Source organism: Lucilia sericata, unplaced genomic scaffold (assembly GCF_015586225.1).
Source record: "Lucilia sericata isolate MDLA Ls3-8-SP2 unplaced genomic scaffold, ASM1558622v1 Contig000349F_arrow, whole genome shotgun sequence".
In the NCBI taxonomy this organism is placed as follows: domain Eukaryota; kingdom Metazoa; phylum Arthropoda; class Insecta; order Diptera; family Calliphoridae; genus Lucilia; species Lucilia sericata.
The window spans coordinates 217,254-239,692 of record NW_023994369.1 but is presented as its reverse complement, the minus strand read 5'-3'; the positions used below and the strand labels follow the sequence as shown (position 1 = coordinate 239,692).

Below are 22,439 nucleotides of genomic sequence, written 5' to 3'. Positions count from 1 at the left end.
TATTTTGATTTGCACTACATTTGGTTAGACCTTATATGAGTTGGCGGTTCGGTTTAGTAGTAAAATACTTGGGGGCATAAAAGCAGAACCATCTTTAGCAACAATTGTTTTTTTTGTACTTTTCTACAGTAAACAAAAAAATGGTTTTAAACACACGAGGTTTAAACAGAGAATAAAGAGAGGGAGTAGGAAGAGATGAATACGAAAGTAATCTGAAAAGTAATGTCAAATAGTAAGTAAGTAAGTAAGTAAGTAAGTAAGTAAGTAAGTAAGTAAGTAAGTAAGTAAGTAAGTAAGTAAGTAAGTAAGTAAGTAAGTAAGTAAGTAAGTAAGTAAGTAAGTAAGTAAGTAAGTAAGTAAGTAAGTAAGTAAGTAAGTAAGTAAGTAAGTAAGTAAGTAAGTAAGTAAGTAAGTAAGTAAGTAAGTAAGTAAGTAAGTAAGTAAGTAAGTAAGTAAGTAAGTAAGTAAGTAAGTAAGTAAGTAAGTAAGTAAGTAAGTAAGTAAGTAAGTAAGTAAGTAAGTAAGTAAGTAAGTAAGTAAGTAAGTAAGTAAGTAAGTTAAGTAAGTAAGTAAGTAAGTAAGTAAGTAAGTAAGTAAGTAAGTAAGTAAGTAAGTAAGTAAGTAAGTAAGTAAGTAAGTAAGTAAGTAAGTAAGTAAGTAAGTAAGTAAGTAAGTAAGTAAGTAAGTACGTAAGTAAGTAAGTAAGTAAGTAAGTAAGTAAGTAAGTAAGTAAGTAAGTAAGTAAGTAAGTAAGTAAGTAAGTAAGTAAGTAAGTAAGTAAGTAAGTAAGTAAGTAAGTAAGTAAGTAAGTAAGTAAGTAAGTAAGTAAGTAAGTAAGTAAGTAAGTAAGTAAGTAAGTAAGTAAGTAGGTAAGTAAGTAAGTAAGTAAGTAAGTAAGTAAGTAAGTAAGTAAGTAAGTAAGTAAGTAAGTAAGTAAGTAAGTAAGTAAGTAAGTAAGTAAGTAAGTAAGTAAGTAAGTAAGTAAGTAAGTAAGTAAGTAAGTAAGTAAGTAAGTAAGTAAGTAAGTAAGTAAGTAAGTAAGTAAGTAAGTAAGTAAGTAAGTAAGTAAGTAAGTAAGTAAGTAAGTAAGTAAGTAAGTAAGTAAGTAAGTAAGTATGTAAGTTGGTAAGTGACTTACACAAAAGTACTTTTCAAACTGCCCTCTTTTGACATGCAGCCAAGTATGACTCAATAACTAACAGCAGAAAAGAATGCTGAGCTGAGCACCTTAACATGTAGTTATGTAGCTGAGTGTGAGTAAATATGCATGTGTGTGTGTGTGGTGTCTTCTTATGCTTGAGATTTTTCAGTTATTTTTGAAAAAAGTAAAAAACTCACAAACACACATACAAAAGAATACGTCAAAAAAGAATATACACACAGGTAATATAAACCTTTAGCCTTTGTATCTCAAGAATACAAATAATTTTGTTCTTGTTACTATGAACAATGTTGTTCGCTGTTGGTTGTTGTTGTTGCTGTTCTTGTAGTTGTTGTATTTATGATATGTGAAGCTATACTCTTTACTTAGTACTTAACATTTATGGAATATTGTATACAAGGGTTTCTTTTACCAAACGCTTTAAAGCAAATCATCATCATCATCAGCTCCATCATATAATATTTGTACAACTTTGAGTTGTGGATAGATTTCATAAAAAATATATAGTATATTTTTTTGAAATCTTTCTTTTTATTTCAAATGCTAAAAACCGTTGAACCAAATTGCTCTTTATTGCTGTAGCTGTTATTGTTGTTCGTGAGCAACAGCTAAACATTGAGTTAAAGCAGTATGTTTTGGCAAATTAAGACGAATTTTTATTTAGCTATAAACTAGAGTTTAATAATATTTTTAAGAAAAATTTCAAAAGTTTTTCAAAAAACAACAGCTTAAAGTATAATTGTGGAAAATTATATAAACAGTTAATGTAAAATCTCCTTAAAATCGGTTAATGATTACGACCTGTACAAGGCAAAATACGATGCTTGGAAAAAAAGTTGGATTTAAAACCAAATTTTCTTAGCAAACCTTATTTGAAAGTATACTAATTGGATTCCTTATAGTCTAGAGAATATTTTTGGAAAATTTCATTAAAATCGGTTTACGATTAGTTGAAATATGAAGAAAATAGTGTTGTTGGTAGAATGAAAAGTTTTCACATCATTGAAAGGTTTATGTGACAAAATATAAAATTTTAATCAAAATTTTGTTAGACAACCTTAACTTGAGGTATACTTATTGGATTCCTTATAGTCTAGAGAATGCAATATTTCATTCAAATCGGTTGAAAATTTCTTGTAATATCCAGCAAAGTGTGTTAATGCTGGAGTGGCAAGTTTCGGCTTTAGTGAAATAGTTTTTTAATAAAAATTTGAATTTTAAATAAAATTTTCATAGAAAACCTTTATTGGAGGTTATGTTATACGATTTCTTAAGGTCTTAGGAATGTTCAAGGAAAATTTCATTAAAATCGGTTAAAGATTTCGACCTATAAGGGGCAAAATAGGATGTTGTTGTAGTTGAAAGTTTTGCCTTTAGTCAAAACAACTTCTGGCAAAAATGTGAATTTTAACCAAAATTTCCTTAGAGGACCCTTTTTAAAAGTTTACTTATTGGATTTCTTATAGTCTAGAGAATATTCTTGGAGAATTTTATTAAAATCGGTTAAAGATTTCGACCTATTCGAAGCAAAATACAATGCTCTTATAATTAAGAGTTTTGCCTTTAGTTAAAATAATTTCTGGTTAAAATGTCGATTTTAAGCAAAATTTTCATAGAAAACCTTTACTAAAAGTCCAGTTATATGATTTCTTAAAGTCTTCGGAATATTCGTGTAAAATTTCATTAAAATCGGTTAAAGATTTCAACTTATAAACGGCAAAATAGCATGATGTTATAGTTAAGATATTTGACTTTAGTGAAAACAAGTTTTGACAAAAAGTGTGGATTTGAAGCAAAATTCTCTTAGAGAACCCTATTTGCGAGTCCAATTATTGCATTCCTTATAGTGTAGAGAATATTTTGGGAGAATTTCATTAAAATCTTTTAAATATTAAAGGCAATAGAAAGAAAAATGTGTTGCGGGTTATGCTTAAAGATTTTCCTTTAATAAAAATTGTATTTGGCAAAAAGTGGGATTTACAGTCAAAATTTCTGAGAAAACCTGATTCGAAAGTATATTTTATGGATTTCTTATGGTATAAAGTATAATCCTGGAAAAATTTCATTGAAATCGGTTAATATTTGCTTACAATATAAAGCAAAACGTGGAGATATAAGAGTGAAAATTTTATCAATTTTAAACATTTTAATGGCAAAAATTAGGACAAAACTAAAAACCTTTATAACTTTGTTATTATAAGGTTTTTTGGGGAAAAAGGTTTTAATTCAGAGATCACTTTTCTTTTGGTTTTTATGATTTAAATTGCCTTATCATTCTTCAAGTCTTACTAGCTTGTTGCCTCTAATGATCAGTTTGTTTCCTACCTCTCTCTCTCTCTCTCTTTCTTTCTTGCTGTTGAGTTATTATTTACTCATTTATCATGTTTGCTCATTTGAATTCTAGACATAGGCTTTTGTCTCCATTCACAATCCGTGTCTGTTTTCTTTAGATATGTTTAAATGACGCACCGCTCCGGTATGATATCGAAAGAATTATAAGGTAATTTAAAAAGGCATTTTGTGGGAGAATGTTTTTTTGTGGTTGTTTTTGTTGTGTGTCTAGAATTCAATAGAATATGTCTGAGCCAGTCTTTTGATACTCTTTTAAGCGGGTTTTGGAAAGAATTCAAGGAAATTATAGACAATGACTTTATGACAGCAAAACAAAAAAATTATTTAGAATTAAGGCAATTAGCAGCAGGAAGGACGGACTAATTTACGAAATCTTTTTCTACAGTTTAAAGACCTTTTACTACCCATCCCTGCATTTTTTCTTTCCTCAAGTAAAGTTTTTTTTATGGATCCTTTAGTATACTTTTTCTCCTTTGTCATAATCTTTTTTTAAACATAATTTCTGCATTAATCTGCATATACATCCATAAATATATGCAAGGAAGTACTCTCTACAGTACAGCAAAGAGGGTGTAAAATGATAATCTGTCATTTGCATAGAAGAATAATAACAAAATATCCAAATGACTAAAACAAAAATAACAAGTAAGAGTGTTATATTCGGCTATGCCGAATCTTATATACCCACCATCAAACCTCGTTTGACTCGAATGAAACTTACTTATGTCGAATTTCATATATATACTCGTATATTTAGGCCAGTTATAAGCGTTAAAGTAATTTTCTGAAGGGGACCATGTATAGGGGGGTAGGGTCAATTATAGGTCGATCCTCATAAAATTTGGTAGATAGAATTTGGTTCGTATTAAATTTATTTGTGTCGAATTTCATCGCTACACTCGTATTTTTAAACCATTAATGAGCGTTGCAGTCATTTTCTGAAGGGGACCTTATATGCGGGGTAGGGTCAATCATGGACCGATCCTCATAAAATTTTTTAGATAGATTTTGACTCGTATGAAACTTACTTATGTCGAATTTCATCTATATACTAGTATTTTTAAGCCAGTAATGAGCGTTAAAGTCATTTTCTGAAGGGGACCTTATATGGGGAGTAGGGTCAATTATGGACCGATCCTCATAAAATTTCGCATATTGATTTTGGATTATAAGAAACTTACTTATATCGAATTTCATCGCTATATTCGTATTTTTAAAAAAGTTATGGCTGTTAAAGCTGCTTTTCGAGGGGCCACTTGTATGGGGGCTATCCGAAAACATGGACCGATATTTCCCATTTTCAATACCAAACAAACCTTACCTATAAGAAATATTTATGTGAAATTTCAACCCTCTAGCTCTTTCCATTCGGACTCTATCGTGCTTTCAACAGACAGACAGACAGACAGACGGACGGACGGACAGACGGACAGACGGACAGACGGACAGACATGGCTAGATCGTCTTAGAATTTAATGAGGACCCAGAATATATATACTTTTGTGGGTCTATGACCAATATTTCTATGTGTTACAAACGGAATGACAAAATCAATATACCCCCCATCTTTTTTGATGGTGGGTATAAAAAAGGCCAAGCTGCAAGCTTAAAAAAATGAAGTTTTAAGTTTTTTTTTTTTTTTTTCATAAAGAAAAACTGTCAAACGTAAAAGTCATGCGTAAAAGAAGGTGTGGCGCTAAGAAAAGAACTCTGAACATTGATGACATGAAAGCAAGAAAAAAAAAGAGTCAATTTAAGCAAAAAGTCTTAGCAAGACAACTTAAAAAATTTCAGTGACACTTTTCGAAAACATTCAACGAACAATTTTCATAATTAAAAGGAATTTACAACAACAACAAAAAGATGCAGTGGGTGTGAATAAATTTTTTTAAAGAAAAATGCTAAAATTATGCAAAAAAAACCTTAATATTTAAGAAATTGCTTTAAATCCGACAAATTCTACAGTTAACAACTAGCACACCAAGCTAATGTAAAGAAAAAGTTAAGAAATTTGCTTTACTAAACACAAAATTTAATAATTTATAGAAAAAAAGCTAAATTTACAATTGTTTACATTTTATCAAAAATGTAAACAATTAAAAATATAACATATATAAGAGAAAATTTTTAAATTTAAACATAAAATCATATTTTATATTAGTTCTTCTTTATAAAACCAAAAATTTTACCCGAAAATTTTCGAAAATGTAGAAGTTATTGTATTGTTTACATAATGTAAACAATATTAAGTTAATGAAATTTATGAAAACTAATGTTGTCTGTAGTAACCAATAGTTTTTCTAAAGAATTTCACAAAATTTTATATTGTTTACATTATGTCAAAAATGTAAACAATTAAAAAAATTTGGTAAAAGTCCAAAGATGTTAATTTTTTAACATAAAATCGTATGTAATTTCCGATATACTGAAGAAATAAAAAAATTTTACACGAAAATTTTTAAAATTGAGGAAGTTTTGTAATTGTTTACATAATGTAAACAATATATATTTTATAAAACTTAGGTAAAATGAAGTTTTTTTAAGTAACAAATAGTTTTCATTAAGAATTTCAAAAAATTTTGTATTGTTTACATTATGTCATATATGTAAACAATTAAAAAATTAGGTAAAAGTCCAAGAATGTTATGTTTTTAACATAAAATCATATTTAAATTCAAGTTCTTTAAAGAAATCAAAAAATTTTAGTCAAAAATGTTATAAATTGTAGAAGTTATTTAATTGTTTACATGTTGTAAACAATGTATATTTTATAAAATTTAGGTTAAATAAGGTTTATATGATTAGAAAATAATTTTCATTGAGAATTTCACAAAATTTTATATTGTTTACATTATGTCAAAAATGTAAACAATTAAAAAAATTGGTTAAAAGTCCAAAAATATTAAATTTTAAACATAGAATAGTATGTAATTTCCGATATACTGAAGAAATCAAACAATTTTACTTAAAAATTGTCAAAAAATGTAGAAGTTATTTAATTGTTTACATAATGTCAACAATGTAAAATGTGTCAAATTTAATGAAAATAGGATTTTCATGTAAGAAAATTAATTTTCATTAAGAATTTCACTAAATTTTATATTGTTTACATTATGTCAATAATGTAAACAATTAAAAATAATTGGTAAAAGTCCCAAAATTTTAAATTTTTAACATAAAATCATATTTAAATTCAAGTTCTTTAAAGAAAGCAAAGTATTTTACCCAAAAATTTTCAAAATTGTACTAGTTATTTCATTGTTTACATAATGTCAACAATGTAAAATGTGTCAAATTTAAGTAAAATAAGATTTTCATATAAAATCATTAATTTTCATTAAAAATTTCACAAAATTTGATATTGTTTACATTATGTCAAATATATAAACAATTAAAAAACACGGGTAAATAGGAAGTCAAATAAGAATTTTATGTAAAAATCATGTACAGTTTAATTTGTTGTATAAATATTTGCTAGTTTTATGTAAAATCTATTTCAAATTTGCCAGATTTTTAATTGTTTACATTATGTAAACAATGTAAATTATAGCAAAAGTTGTAAAATTATGACTTTTTCTAACTAAACTTTGAAGACATTAGAATTTTGTTAAAATTTTCAATGTTTACATTATGTAGAAAATGTAAACAATTAAGAGAATAGGGTAAAAAGGGGTAAATTAAGGATTAAAGTCTAAAATCACATGTAATTTTAATTTACTCTTAGAAATTTTGTGTTTTTTAACAAAAAATTGTGGAAATTTGGACATTTTTCAATTGTTTACATTATGTCAACAATGTAAATAATTGCAGAAGCTGTAAAATTATGACATTTTCTTAACTAAAGGTTGAAGAAATTAAAAATGTGTTTAAAATTTCATTGTTTACATTATGTAAAAAATGTAAACAATTATAAATGAAGGGTAAATAAGGTGTAAATAGGGATCAAAGTATAAAATCGTGTTTAATTTTAGTTTACACTTAGAAATGTAGCATTTTTTAACAAAAAATTGTGTAAAATTGGAAATTTTTCAATTGTTTACATTATGTAAACAATTAAGAGAATAGAGTAAATAAGGGTAAATTAAGGATTAAAGTCTAAAATCTGATGTAATTTTAGTTAACACTTCGAAATTTTAGTATTTTTTAACAAAATTTTGTGTAAAATTGAACATTTTTAAATTGTTTACTTTATGTAAACAATGTAAATTATAGCTAAAGTTGTAAAATTAGGACATTTTCTTACGTAGACGTTGAAGACATTAAAAATGTGTTTAAAATTTCATTGTTTACATTATGTAAAAAATGTAAATAATTATAAAAATCGGGTAAATATGGGGTAAAATAGGGATCAAAGTATAAAATCGTTAATAATATTGATTTGTGCTTCAAAATCTTGTATTTTTTTTACAAAATTGGTGGAAATTTGGAAATTTTTCAATTGTTTACATTATGTCAACAATGTAAAGTTTGTAGAAAATGCTTTAAATTATAATAAGTTATGGGCAGACTTGTTTGCTTTAAGAAATTTGTAAAATTTTATATTGTTTACATAATGTCAAATATGTAAAGAATTCAAAAAATCGGGTAAATAATAGGTAAATTTTAAATTTAATGATGTAAACTTATAAAATTTCAAATTTTCTTTGGTAATTTATTAATTTTTATCTAAATTTTGTATAAAATTTTTAGGATTTTTAATTATTTACATTATGTCAACAATGTAAAGTTAAGAGAAAATGCTTTAAATTATAATAAGTTATGGGCAGACTTGTTGGTTTAAAGAAATTTATAAAATTTTATATTGTTTACATAATGTCATTAATGTAAAGTATTCAAAAAATCGGTTAAATAATAGGTAAATATGTGTAAATTTTGAAAATTTATTATAATTATGTATTGAGGCGTACAGGAGGGACTTAAATTTATGGCAAAATCATTTATAAATCCTTTTCTTTATGTTTTCTTTTGGCGGATTTAAAATTTTCTCATAAATTTTCCTTTGGAAAAATTTTACTTCGCAATCAAGTTCTTGGGAAAAATAACTTTTGTTTTTCTCTGTTGTACGTTTTTGATATCTTATAGCCAAGTGTTTGTTTGTTTGTTTGTTTCTTTCAAAATTTATTTTTATTAATTTAAACTTTTTATAAAGAATCTGTATAGTTGTATAAAAAGTAAAAGAAAGAAGAAGAAAAAAAAAAACACAAACAATAATAATAAAGAAAAAAATTATATATAAATTTATAAAGTTTGTACGTGCTGGCTCAGCGTAAAAAGTATTTTGAACCTGCCTCAACTTAACTGAACTTCTTCGATGTATGGTATAGAATTTACAAAAAAAAAACACACACACATACGAGTATGTAAGTTAAAAGTGTTAAATGTATGTATGTTATGAACAAAAAAAAAAAAAACTTTGAAAAAATAATATTATTATAGTTGGAAAGGAAAACTAGCAGAAGCAGTAAGGCTAGTCACAGTTTGTGAAGAAACCTCACTTTTTCACTTAATTTAAGAAACCTTAAAAACATTTCTTAGAAATCTTGTCAGTGAGATTGTCCTGCCTTTTCTTAGCCCATAACACAACTAGGCTGTGATCAGCCTTAATATTTTATTAATAACACACAAAATTATTAAGGCAAGACGCGTTATTTCTTTCTTATTTCTTCTGTTTACGTTTTTGTAGCTGTTTATATTTGTTGTTTTGTTGTATACAGCTATTATTTCAATTCACCCCTTTACCATATTCCTCTAAAAAAATTTATTAATTCAAAATGCATACCATATGAATTTCAGTTGTGTTAACAACAAATCTTTATTACTGCCAAACTATTATTACAACTATACTGTCGAGAGCACTACTTACTGCAGTAGTACATTGTTTTTTATTAACTCTAAGATGTATCAAAGTCTACATAGTGGAAATGTTATGTGTAAACAATATCTAAAAAAACTATTATAGAGTAAAATTGTTTGTAAAACAGTTATATTTATATGAAATTGAAATTGGAATTGATACCAAAAAGGTTCAGTTAAATCTCGACCGTGTAATTTAAATATTATGGTTGTTTAGCTGTATAAAAGGAAACTTGTATTGAAATTTTGGGAAGACGTTTTAAGATTTTCCTATAATTCACAGATTTTAACATTGTTTACATTATGTAAAATATGCTATTTTTAAGAATTTCTTAAAACTATAGTACATACGGTATAGCCTAGTCTATAGTGCGGATCATAGTCCAGTCTAGTCTATAGTCTAATCTGTATTCTGGTCCATCCTATAGTCTGGACTATATTCTATATTATAGTCCAGAACATAAACTCCATAACATTGACTTTAGACCAGAATATAGACAAGAACATAGTATTCATTATAGACTAGACTATATTCCAGATTTTATACTAGACTATAGTCTAATCTATTGTTTGGACTACAATCTAGTCTAAAGTCCGGACTATATTGTCTTATACAGTCCAATCTATAGTCTAGTCAATAGTATAGTATAGTCAATAGTCTAGTCTAGTTCAGTCTATAGAGTAGACTATAGACTAGACTATAACTAGACTACAGACTACACTATAGACTAGACTATAGACTAGATTATAGACTAGATAATGGGGTAGAATATAGAATAGATAGATAGTCTAATCTACAGTCCAGTATATAGACTAGTCGATAGTCTATAGTGACTAGTGTATAGTCTATAGTCAGGACTAAAGTCTAGTCTATAATCTAGTCTATAGTCTAGTCTATAGTCTAGTCTATAGTCTAGTCTATAGTCTAGTCTATAGTCTAGTCTATAGTCTAGTCTATAGTCTAGTCTATAGTCTAGTCTATAGTCTAGTCTATAGTCTAGTCTATAGTCTAGTCTATAGTCTAGTCTATAGTCTAGTCTATAGTCTAGTCTATAGTCTAGTCTATAGTCTAGTCTATAGTCTAGTCTATAGTCTAGTCTATAGTCTAGTCTATAGTCTAGTCTATAGTCTAGTCTATAGTCTAGTCTATAGTCTAGTCTATAGTCTAGTCTATAGTCTAGTCTATAGTCTAGTCTATAGTCAGGACTAAAGTCTAGTCTATAATCTAGTCTATAGTCTAGTCTATAGTCTAGTCTATAGTCTAGTCTATAGTCTAGTCTATAGTCTAGTCTATAGTCTAGTCTATAGTCTAGTCTATAGTCTAGTCTATAGTCTAGTCTATAGTCTAGTCTATAGTCTAGTCTATAGTCTAGTCTATAGTCTAGTCTATAGTCTAGTCTATAGTCTAGTCTATAGTCTAGTCTATAGTCTAGTCTATAGTCTAGTCTATAGTCTAGTCTATAGTCTAGTCTATAGTCTAGTCTATAGTCTAGTCTATAGTCTAGTCTATAGTCTAGTCTATAGTCTAGTCTATAGTCTAGTCTATAGTCTAGTCTATAGTCTAGTCTATAGTCTAGTCTATAGTCTAGTCTATAGTCTAGTCTATAGTCTAGTCTATAGTCTAGTCTATAGTCTAGTCTATAGTCTAGTCTATAGTCTAGTCTATAGTCTAGTCTATAGTCTAGTCTATAGTCTAGTCTATAGTCTAGTCTATAGTCTAGTCTATAGTCTAGTCTATAGTCTAGTCTATAGTCTAGTCTATAGTCTAGTCTATAGTCTAGTCTATAGTCTAGTCTATAGTCTAGTCTATAGTCTAGTCTATAGTCTAGTCTAGTCTATAGTCTAGTCTATAGTCTAGTCTATAGTCTAGTCTAGTCTATAGTCTAGTCTATAGTCTAGTCTATAGTCTAGTCTATAGTCTAGTCTATAGTCTAGTCTATAGTCTAGTCTATAGTCTAGTCTATAGTCTAGTCTATAGTCTAGTCTAGTCTATAGTCCAGTCTATAGTCTAGTCTAGTCTAGTCTATAGTCTAGTCTATAGTCTAGTCTATAGTCTAGTCTATAGTCTAGTCTATAGTCTAGTCTATAGTCTAGTCTATAGTCTAGTCTATAGTCTAGTCTATAGTCTAGTCTATAGTCTAGTCTATAGTCTAGTCTATAGTCTAGTCTATAGTCTAGTCTATAGTCTAGTCTATAGTCTAGTCTATAGTCTAGTCTATAGTCTAGTCTATAGTCTAGTCTATAGTCTAGTCTATAGTCTAGTCTATAGTCAAGTCTATATTCTAGTCTATATTCTAGTCTATAGTCTAGTCTATAGTCTAGTCTATAGTCTAGTCTATAGTCTAGTCTATAGTCTAGTCTATAGTCTAGTCTATAGTCTAGTCTATAGTCTAGTCTATAGTCTAGTCTATAGTCTAGTCTATAGTCTAGTCTATAGTCTAGTCTACAGTCTAGTCTATACTCTCGTCTATAGTCTAGTCTACAGTCTAGTCTATAGTCCAGTTTGTAGTCTAATCTATAGTGTAGTTTATAGTCTAGTCTATAGTCTAGTCTATAGTCTAGTACATAGTCTAGTCTATAGTCTAGTATATAGTCTAGTCTATAGTCTAGTCTATAGTCTAGTCTATACTCTCGTCTATAGTCTAGTCTATATTCTAGTCTACAGTCTAGTCTATAGTCCAGTTTGTAGTCTAATCTATAGTGTAGTTTATAGTCTAGTCTATAGTCTAGTCTATAGTCTAGTCCATAGTCTAGTCTATAGTCTAGTCTATAGTCTAGTCTATAGTCTAGTCTATAGTCTATTCTATAGTCTAGTCTATAGTCTATTCTATAGTCTAGTCTATAGTCTATTCTATAGTCTAGTCTATAGTCTATTCTATAGTCTAGTCTATAGTCTAGTGTATAGTCTAGTCTATAGTCTAGTCTATAGTCTAGTCTATAGTCTAGTCTATAGTCTAGTCTATAGTCTAGTCTATAGTCTAGGCTATAGTCTAGTCTATAGTCTAGTCTATAGTCTAGTCTATAGTCTAGTCTATAGTCTAGTCTATAGTCTAGTCTATAGTCTAGTCTATAGCCTAGTCTATAGTCTAGTCTATAGTCTAGTCTATAGCCTAGTCTATAGTCCAGTCTATAGTCTAGTCTATAGTCTAGTCTATTGTCTAGTCTATAGTCTAGTCTATACTCTAGTCTATACTATAGTCTATAGTCTAGTCTATATTCTAGTCTACAGTCTAGTCTATAGTCCAGTTTGTAGTCTAATCTATAGTGTAGTTTATAGTCTAGTCTATAGTCTAGTCCATAGTCTAGTCTATAGTCTAGTCTATAGTCTAGTCTATAGTCTAGTCTATAGTCTAGTCTATAGTCTAGTCTATAGTCTAGTCTATAGTCTAGTCTATAGTCTAGTCTATAGTCTAGTCTATAGTCTAGTCTATAGTCTAGTCTATAGTCTAGTCTATAGTCTAGTCTATAGTCTAGTCTATAGTCTAGTCTATAGTCTAGTCTATAGTCTAGTCTATAGTCTAGTCTATAGTCTAGTCTATAGTCTAGTCCATAGTCTAGTCTATAGTCTAGTCTATAGTCTAGTCTATAGTCTAGTCTATAGCCTAGTCCATAGTCTAGTCTATAGTCTAGTCTATAGCCTAGTCCATAGTCTAGTCTATAGTCTAGTCTATAGTCTAGTCTATAGTCTAGTCTATAGTCTAGTCTATAGTCTGGACTATAGTCTAGTCTATAGTCTGGACTATAGTCTAGTCTATAGTCTGGACTATAGTCTAGTCTATAGTCTGGACTATAGTCTAGTCTATAGTCTGGACTATAGTCTAGTCTATAGTCTGGACTATACTCTAGTCTAAAGTCTGTTCTATACTCTATTCTATTGTCTGGACTATAGTCTAGTCTATAATCTAGTCTATACTCTAGTCTATAGTCTGGACTATACTCTAGTCGATTGACTATACTCTAGTCTATAGTCTAGTCTATTGTCTGGACTATAGTCTAGTCTATAGCCTATTCTATACTCTAGTCTATAGTCTGGACAATACTCTAGTCGATTGACTAGTCTATAGTCTAGTCTAAAGTCTATTCTATAGTCTAGTCTATAGCCTGGACTTAAGTCTAGTCTATAGTCTGGATTACAGCTTAATCTATAGTCTTTACTATAGTCTGGTCTATAGTCTAATCTATATTCTGGATTATAGTTTGGTCTATAGTCAGGACTATAGTCTAGTCTGTTGTCTAGTCTATAGTTTAGTCTATATTCAGGACTATAGTCTAGTCTATAGTTTAGTATATAGTGTAGTTTATATTGTAGTCTATAGTATGGTCTATGGTTTACCCTTAAACTTTCCACTTTTGTCTGTCCCTCATTTGTAATTTGTCAAAAACAAAATCAAACCTCATGATATAAGTTGATTTTGGTTTGCTAATTATACGTGCGTAATGTCAAAAGTTAATTTCAATTTAATTACTTTTTAGAAGTGACATTATTTTGTCATCTTAGGGACACACACACATACACAAAAAAACGAACTCCCAAATAAACCTGATGACTAAAAGATAGACGATGAACAGGTACTTACTGCATACTTGTATGCAAAAGTACACACATGACTGAGACAGGTAATTAGTAGAGGAAGACTTAGAGCACAAGTACTGCTAAAGTTGAAATGTGTATAAAGGATATAAAAAACGGATTAGAAGATTAATGGCCTTTTGAAATACAATAGCTAACATAGAGAAGATTAAAAGTTGTTTGGAGAGACTATAAAAAGATTTACTTTGTTTGAAGCTTAGCTAAACAATTTATTGTTTATTTTAACATTTTGTTATATTTTACTTTGGTTTGGCTTCTAAATTATTTACAACATTTAGCAGTACTTAACCCCACTGTATTTAATGTTTTTTATTATTTTATTACTTTTACATTGTTACTCTTTGGTTAAACTCTTTACAATAATTATAGCATACCTTAAGGCTTTGGTATTTATTTCTGCACAAAAAAATTGTAACGTCTATTTACACGACAACCATTGTGAATTATAATTTTGTTATAATAAATTATAAAAAGTACAACAAACAAATTGTAACTTTGTTTTTTTTTGGGCTTAGTAAAGGCTGTAGGAGAGACAAGCAAAAAAGGAAGAACTTGTCATAAAAGTATTTGTTAATATTGTAAATGACAATTATGAAAAACAGGATAAAACAACAAACTGTCATAAATTAAAACTTTGTAAAGAAATGCTTAAAAGATGTAAAAGGATAAAAAATGACATGAAAAAGGGCAAACAAAATTTGAAGCTGGAATAAAATTAAGCAATTGATGTAGAATAGAAAAAAGCTTTTGCTGGGGAGAAAAATTAAATATTTTTTACAGAATATAGGTCATTGTTGTAGTCTGTGTATCCGGAGGTCGCGGGTTCGATTTCCACCTGAGGCTCTGGTAAGGGGCACCCTATGGAGTCCTAGGTGTACTTCCTCTGATTTGATGTAACACACACCCTCCTTTTCCAGTCCAGTCTATAGTCCAGTCTCTAGCCTAGTCTATAGTATAATCTAGTCTATAGTCTAAACTCTAGTATAAAGTCTAATCTGGTCTATAGTCTGCTCTATAGTATAGTGTGTACTCTAGTCCTAGTCTTGTTTATAAACTAGTCTATAGTCCATTCTATGGTCTAGTCTATAGTCTAGTCTATAGTCTAGTCTATAGTCTAGTCTATAGTCTAGTCTATAGTCTAGTCTATAGTCTAGTCTATAGTCTAGTCTATAGTCTAGTCTATAGTCTAGTCTATAGTCTAGTCTATAGTCTAGTCTATAGTCTAGTCTATAGTCTAGTCTATAGTCTAGTCTATAGTCTAGTCTATAGTCTAGTCTATAGTCCTAGTCTATAGTCTAGTCTATAGTCTAGTCTATAGTCTAGTCTAAGTATAGTCTATAGTCTATAGTCTAGTCTATAGTCTAGTCTATAGTCTAGTCTATAGTCTAGTCTATAGTCTAGTCTATAGTCTAGTCTATAGTCTAGTCTACAGTCTAGTCTATAGTCTAGTCTATAGTCTAGTCTATAGTCTAGTCTATAGTCTAGTCTATAGTCTAGTTTATAGTCTAGTCTATAGTCTAGTCTATAGTCTAGTCTATAGTCTAGTCTATAGTCTATTCTATAGTCTAGTCTATAGTCTAGTCTATAGTCTAGTCTATAGTCTAGTCTATAGTCTAGTCTATAGTCTAGTCTATAGTCTAGTCTATAGTCTAGTCTATAGTCTAGTCTATAGTCTATTCTATAGTCTAGTCTATAGTCTAGTCTATAGTCTAGTCTATAGTCTAGTCTATAGTCTAGTCTATAGTCTAGTCTATAGTCTAGTCTATAGTCTAGTCTATAGTCTAGTCTATAGTCTAGTCTATAGTCTAGTCTATAGTCTAGTCTATAGTCTAGTCTATAGTCTAGTCTATAGTCTAGTCTATAGTCTAGTCTAAAGTCTAGTTTATAGTAGTCTATAGTGTAGTCTATAGTCTAGCCTATAGTCTAGCCTATAGTCTAGTCTATAGTCTAGTCTATAGTCTAGTCTATAGTCTAGTCTATAGTCTAGTTTATAGTCTAGTCTATAGTCTAGTCTATAGTCTAGTCTATAGTCTAGTCTATAGTCTATTCTATAGTCTAGTCTATAGTCTAGTCTATAGTCTAGTCTATAGTCTAGTCTATAGTCTAGTCTATAGTCTAGTCTATAGTCTAGTCTATAGTCTAGTCTATAGTCTAGTCTATAGTCTAGTCTATAGTCAGTCTATAGTCTAGTCTATAGTCTAGTCTATAGTCTAGTCTATAGTCTAGTCTATAGTCTAGTCTATAGTCTAGTCTATAGTCTAGTCTATAGTCTAGTCTAAGTCGAGTTTATAGTCTAGTCTATAGTGTAGTCTATAGTCTAGCCTATAGTCTAGCCTATAGTCTAGTCTATATTTTCTATAATCTATAGTCTAGTAGTCTAGTCTATAGTCTAGTCTATAGTCTAGTCTATAGGTCTAGTCTATAGTCTAAGTCTATAGTCTAGTCTATAGGTCTAGTCTATAGTCTAGTCTATAGTCTAGTCTATAGTCTAGTCTATAGTCTAGTCTATAGTCTAGTCTATAGTCTAGTCTATAGTCTAGTCTATAGTCTAGTCTATAGTCTAGTCTATAGTCTAGTCTATAGTCTAGTCTACTAGTCTAGTCTATAGTCTAGTCTATAGTCTAGTCTATAGTCTAGTCTATAGTCTAGTCTATAGTCTAGTCTATAGTCTAGACTATAGTCTAGTCTATAGTCTAGTCTATAGCCTAGTCTATAGTCTAGTCTATAGTCTAGTCTATAGTCTAGTCTGTAGTCTAGTCTATAGTCTAGTATATAGTCTAGTCTATAGTCTAGTCTGTAGTCTATAGTCTAGTCTATAGTCTAGTCTATAGTCTAGTCTGTAGTCTAGTCTATAGTCTAGTCTATAGTCTAGTCTATAGTCTAGTTTATAGTCTAGTCTGTAGTCTAGTCTGTAGTCTAGTCTGTAGTCTAGACTATAGTCTAGTCTATAGTCTAGTCTATAGTCTAGTCTATAGTCTAGTCTATAGTCTAGTCTATAGTCTAGTCTATAGTCTAGTCTATAGTCTAGTCTATAGTCTAGTCTATAGTCTAGTCTATAGTCTAGTCTATAGTCTACTCTATAATCTAGTCTATAATCTAGTCTATAGTCTAGTCTATAATCTAGTCTATACTCTAGTCTATATTCTAGTCTATAGTCTAGTCTATAGTCTAGTCTATAGTCTAGTCTATAGTCTAGTATGTAGTCTAGTCTATAGTCTAGTCTATAGTCTAGTCTATAGTCTAGTCTATATTCTAGTCTATAGTCTAGTCTATAGTCTAGTCTATAGTCTAGTCTATAGTCTAGTCTATATTCTAGTCTATAGTCTAGTCTATAGTCTAGTCTATAGTCTAGGCTATAGTCTAGTCTATAGTCTAGTCTATAGTCTAGTCTATAGTCTAGTCTATAGTCTATTCTATAGTCTATTCTATAGTCTATTCTATAGTCTAGTCTATAGTCTAGTCTATAGTCTAGTCTATAGTCTAGTCTATAGTCTAGTCTATAGTCTAGTCTATAGTCTAGTCTATAGTCTAGTCTAGTCTAGTCTATAGTCTAGTCTATAGTCTAGTCTATAGTCTAGTCTATAGTCTAGTTTATAGTCTAGTCTATAGTCTAGTCTATAGTCTAGTCTATAGTCTAGTCTATAGTCTAGTCTATAGTCTAGTCTATAGTCTAGTCTATAGTCTAGTCTATAGTCTAGTCTATAGTCTAGTCTATAGTCTAGTCTATAGTCAAGTCTATAGTCTAGTCTATAGTCTAGTCTATAGTCTAGTCTATAGTCTAGTCTATAGTCTAGTCTATAGTCTAGTCTATAGTCTAGTCTATAGTCTAGTCTATAGTCTAGTCTATAGTCTAGTCTATAGTCTAGTCTATAGTCTAGTCTATAGTCTAGTCTATAGTCTAGTCTATAGTCTAGTCTATAGTCTAGTCTATAGTCTAGTCTATAGTCTAGTCTATAGTCTAGTCTATAGTCTAGTCTATAGTCTAGTCTATAGTCTAGTCTATAGTCTAGTCTATAGTCTAGTCTATAGTCTAGTCTATAGTCTAGTCTATAGTCTAGTCTATAGTCTAGTCTATAGTCTAGTCTATAGTCTAGTCTATAGTCTAGTCTATAGTCTAGTCTATAGTCTAGTCTATAGTCTAGTCTATAGTCTAGTCTATAGTCTAGTCTATAGTCTAGTCTAGTCTATAGTCTAGTCTATAGTCTAGTCTATAGTCTAGTCTATAGTCTAGTCTATAGTCTAGTCTATAGTCTAGTCTATAGTCTAGTCTATAGTCTAGTCTATAGTCTAGTCTATAGTCTAGTCTATAGTCTAGTCTATAGTCTAGTCTATAGTCTAGTCTATAGTCTAGTCTATAGTCTAGTCTATAGTCTAGTCTATAGTCTAGTCTATAGTCTAGTCTATAGTCTAGTCTATAGTCTAGTCTATAGTCTAGTCTATAGTCTAGTCTATAGTCTAGTCTATAGTCTAGTCTATAGTCTAGTGCATAGTCTAGTGCATAGTCTAGTCTATAGTCTGTTATGATATGTAGTCTGATATTTGTTTACATCAATGTCTTAACTGAAGTTTAGTGTAAACTCTGGACTATAGTGTATAGCCTTAACCGGTACATATTATAGTCTACAGTTTTTAGCAATAACCTGTCTATACATTTTATAAAAAATTTTCCATATATCAACACATGTCCCACAATTCTCTAACACTTGCTTGTATGTCAGGCCCTAGGTTTGACGAACAGATAATAAGAAAATTTCCTAAATTTTGCTACTATAAATATATGACACATGTTTCAAATAGTATTTTCCCCCCTTAACTCATACACATGGTCAAAACATGTGAATTTATGTGCAATTTCACGGTAAAAGAAAATTTGCCATCAATTTGTATGAAAAACTTTTTTTTTAATTTTTGCTCATTTACTGGCTAGTGTTTGAAAAATTTCCCAATTTCACACTTGAATTGCAATAAAAAAGTGAAAAACATACACGCACACACACTGTTTGAACAGCAGCAGGATTTCCCCGCTTATAAAACAGTGAGTAAGTAAGTGAAGCAAAAGGTCAAAACAAAAACAACTCGAAATACTTGTACACACGATGATACCTTTACATCCACCCACTCTCTCCCTAAAAGAAATAATAACGAAGAGTTTATGACACTGTTGAAATTATTGTTGTTATTATTGAGTTTGTTAGAGTTATTGTTGTTGCTCATTCGTTTGTTATACAATAACAAATCCTTTCATTCCTGCCTACACCAACAACTAGTGTTCGTGTGCAAGCTTGTGATATAAAACAAAAACGAAAGGATTAACAAAAGAGAACGGAAACAAAAAGGTTTTAAAAAGAGATCACGTGTTTGTTTTCGTTTCAATATAAAATATTAAAGCGGCAATTATCAGAGTAGCATTGCATGTGTGTGAGGTGCAAGTATTTGTATTTGTTTTATGTGGTTTTACTATAAATACATGAAAATCAACATGCATGCAGCTTGAAAATTTGGGAAATTTTGGTAATTTTCATAAAAACATAAACGTTGTTTTTTTATTTATTAATTATAAATATTTACTTGCAACCTCATAAATGTATTTAATAACAAAACAAATGAAATTTATTGTTATTTTCTCAAACACACACAATATAAATTATTCGGGCAACTTGTTTAATGAAGGGAAAATCCCATTGTGAAAAATGCGATAAATAAAGGATTTAAATAAAATGTAGTTGTTATATAAATATAAACAAAAATATTGTTTATGAAATTTTGGACTATAGACTAGACTACAGACTAGACTATAGACTAGACTATAGACTAGACTATAGACTAGACTATAGAATAGACTATAGAATAGACTATAGACTAGACTATAGACTAGACTATAGACTAGACTATAGACTAGACTATAGACTAGACTATAGACTAGACTATAGACTAGACTATAGACTAGATTATAGACTAGACTATAGACTAGACTATAGACTAGACTATAGACTAGACTAGACTATAGACTAGACTATAGACTAGACTATAGACTAGACTATAGACTAGACTATAGACTTGACTATAGACTAGATTATAGACTAGACTATAGACTAGACTATAGACTAGACTATAGACTAGACTATAGACTAGACCATAGACTAGACTATAGACTAGACTATAGACTTGACTATAGACTAGATTATAGACTAGACTATAGACTAGACTATAGACTAGACTATAGACTAGACCATAGACTAGACTATAGACTAGACAATAGACTAGACAATAGACTAGACTATAGACTAGACTAGACTATAGACTAGACTATAGACTAGACTATAGACTAGACTATAGACTAGACTATAGACTAGACTATAGACTAGACTATAGACTAGACTATAGACTAGACTATAGACTAGACTATAGACTAGACTATAGACTAGGACTATAGACTAGACTATAGACTAGACTATAGACTAGACTATAGACTAGACTATAGACTAGACTATAGACTAGACTATAGACTAGACTATAGACTAGACTATAGACTAGACTATAGACTAGACTATAGACTAGACTATAGACTAGACTATAGACTAGACTATAGACTATAGACTAGACTATAGACTAGACTATAGACTAGACTATAGACTAGACTATAGACTAGACTATAGACTAGACTATAGACTAGACTATAGACTAGACATAGACTAGACTATAGACTAGACTATAGACTAGACTAGACTATAGACTAGACTATAGACTAGACTATAGACTAGACTATAGACTAGACTATAGACTAGACTATAGACTAGACTATAGACTAGACTATAGACTAGACTATAGACTAGACTATAGACTAGACTATAGACTAGACTATAGACTAGACTATAGACTAGACTATAGACTAGACTATAGACTAGACTATAGACTAGACTATAGACTAGGCTATAGACTAGACTATAGACTAGACTATAGACTAGACTATAGACTAGACTAGAGACTAGACTAGAGACTAGACTATAGACTAGACTATAGACTAGACTAGAGACTAGGACTATAGACTAGACTATAGACTAGACTATAGACTAGACTATAGACTAGGACTATAGACTAGACTATAGACTAGACTATAGACTAGACTATAGACTAGACATAGACTAGACTATAGACTAGACTATAGACTAGACTATAGACTAGACTATAGACTAGACTATAGACTAGACTATAGACTAGACTATAGACTAGACTATAGACTAGACTATAGACTAGACTATAGACTAGACTATAGACTAGACTATAGACTAGACTATAGACTAGACTATAGACTAGACTATAGACTAGACTAGACTAGACTATAGACTAGACTAGACTAGACTAGACTAGACTAGACTAGACTAGACTATAGACTATAGACTAGACTAGACTAGACTATAGACTAGACTATAGACTAGACTATAGACTAGACTATAGACTAGACTATAGACTAGACTATAGACTAGACTATAGACTAGACTATAGACTAGACTATAGACTAGACTCTAGACTAGACTATAGACCAGACTATAGACCAGACTATAGACTAGACTATAGACTAGACTATAGAATAGACTATAGACTAGACTATAGACTAGACTATAGACTAGACTATAGACTAGACTATAGACTAGACTATAGACTAGACTATAGACTAGACTATAGACTAGACTATAGACTAGACTATAGACTAGACTATAGACTAGACTATAGACTAGACTATAGACTAGACTATAGACTAGACTATAGACTAGACTATAGACAAGACTATAGACTAGACTATAGAATAGACTATAGACTAGACTATAGATTATACTACAGATTATACTACAGATCAGACTATAGACTAGACTATATATTAGACTATAGATTACACTAAAGAGCACACTTTAGACTAAACTAGACTATAGACTAGACTGTAGACTAGACTATAGGCTAGACTATAGATTATACTATATACTAAATTCAAGCTGTAGAAAAATGAATAGTCAAACTATGAACAAAACTGTAGTCAAACTATAGACTGAACTATAGTCAACCTATAGACTAAACTATAGTCAAACTCTAGTCTTGATTAATTTTTTTAAATATCTTAAGAAAGTTTAATAAATTTCTTTCAAACTTTTTGCTCTCAAATTTCTTTTTTTCTGACCCCTTAGTTTCATTATCAGCAAAATATTATAAATTAGAAATACATTTGACAAACAGCAGCATTTCACATAAATCCATACAAACAATGCTATTTTCTACAAGGTGTTTTCACCATTTCTCTCTTATTTACAATAATTATTTATTTTCATTTTCAGCAAAAAAAATCCAACAAAAATAGCGACAAAAAGTGACAAGTTGCATCCCGTTGTAAAGTCTCAACATCATCACTGTCAACGTAAAGCCAGGTTATTTACAACCAAAAGCTGCATTTGTCATAGTTCCCTCCTCCCCTCCTCCCCGCTGCCCATAACT

At 29.8% G+C, this 22,439-nt stretch overlaps 1 protein-coding gene across 2 annotated transcripts in view; it reads right to left on the bottom strand.

The window, feature by feature from the left end:
* The window catches only part of LOC119603950, a 188,905-nt gene that overhangs the window by 54,239 nt on the left and 112,227 nt on the right, over positions 1-22,439 (bottom strand). The window lies entirely within an intron of this gene.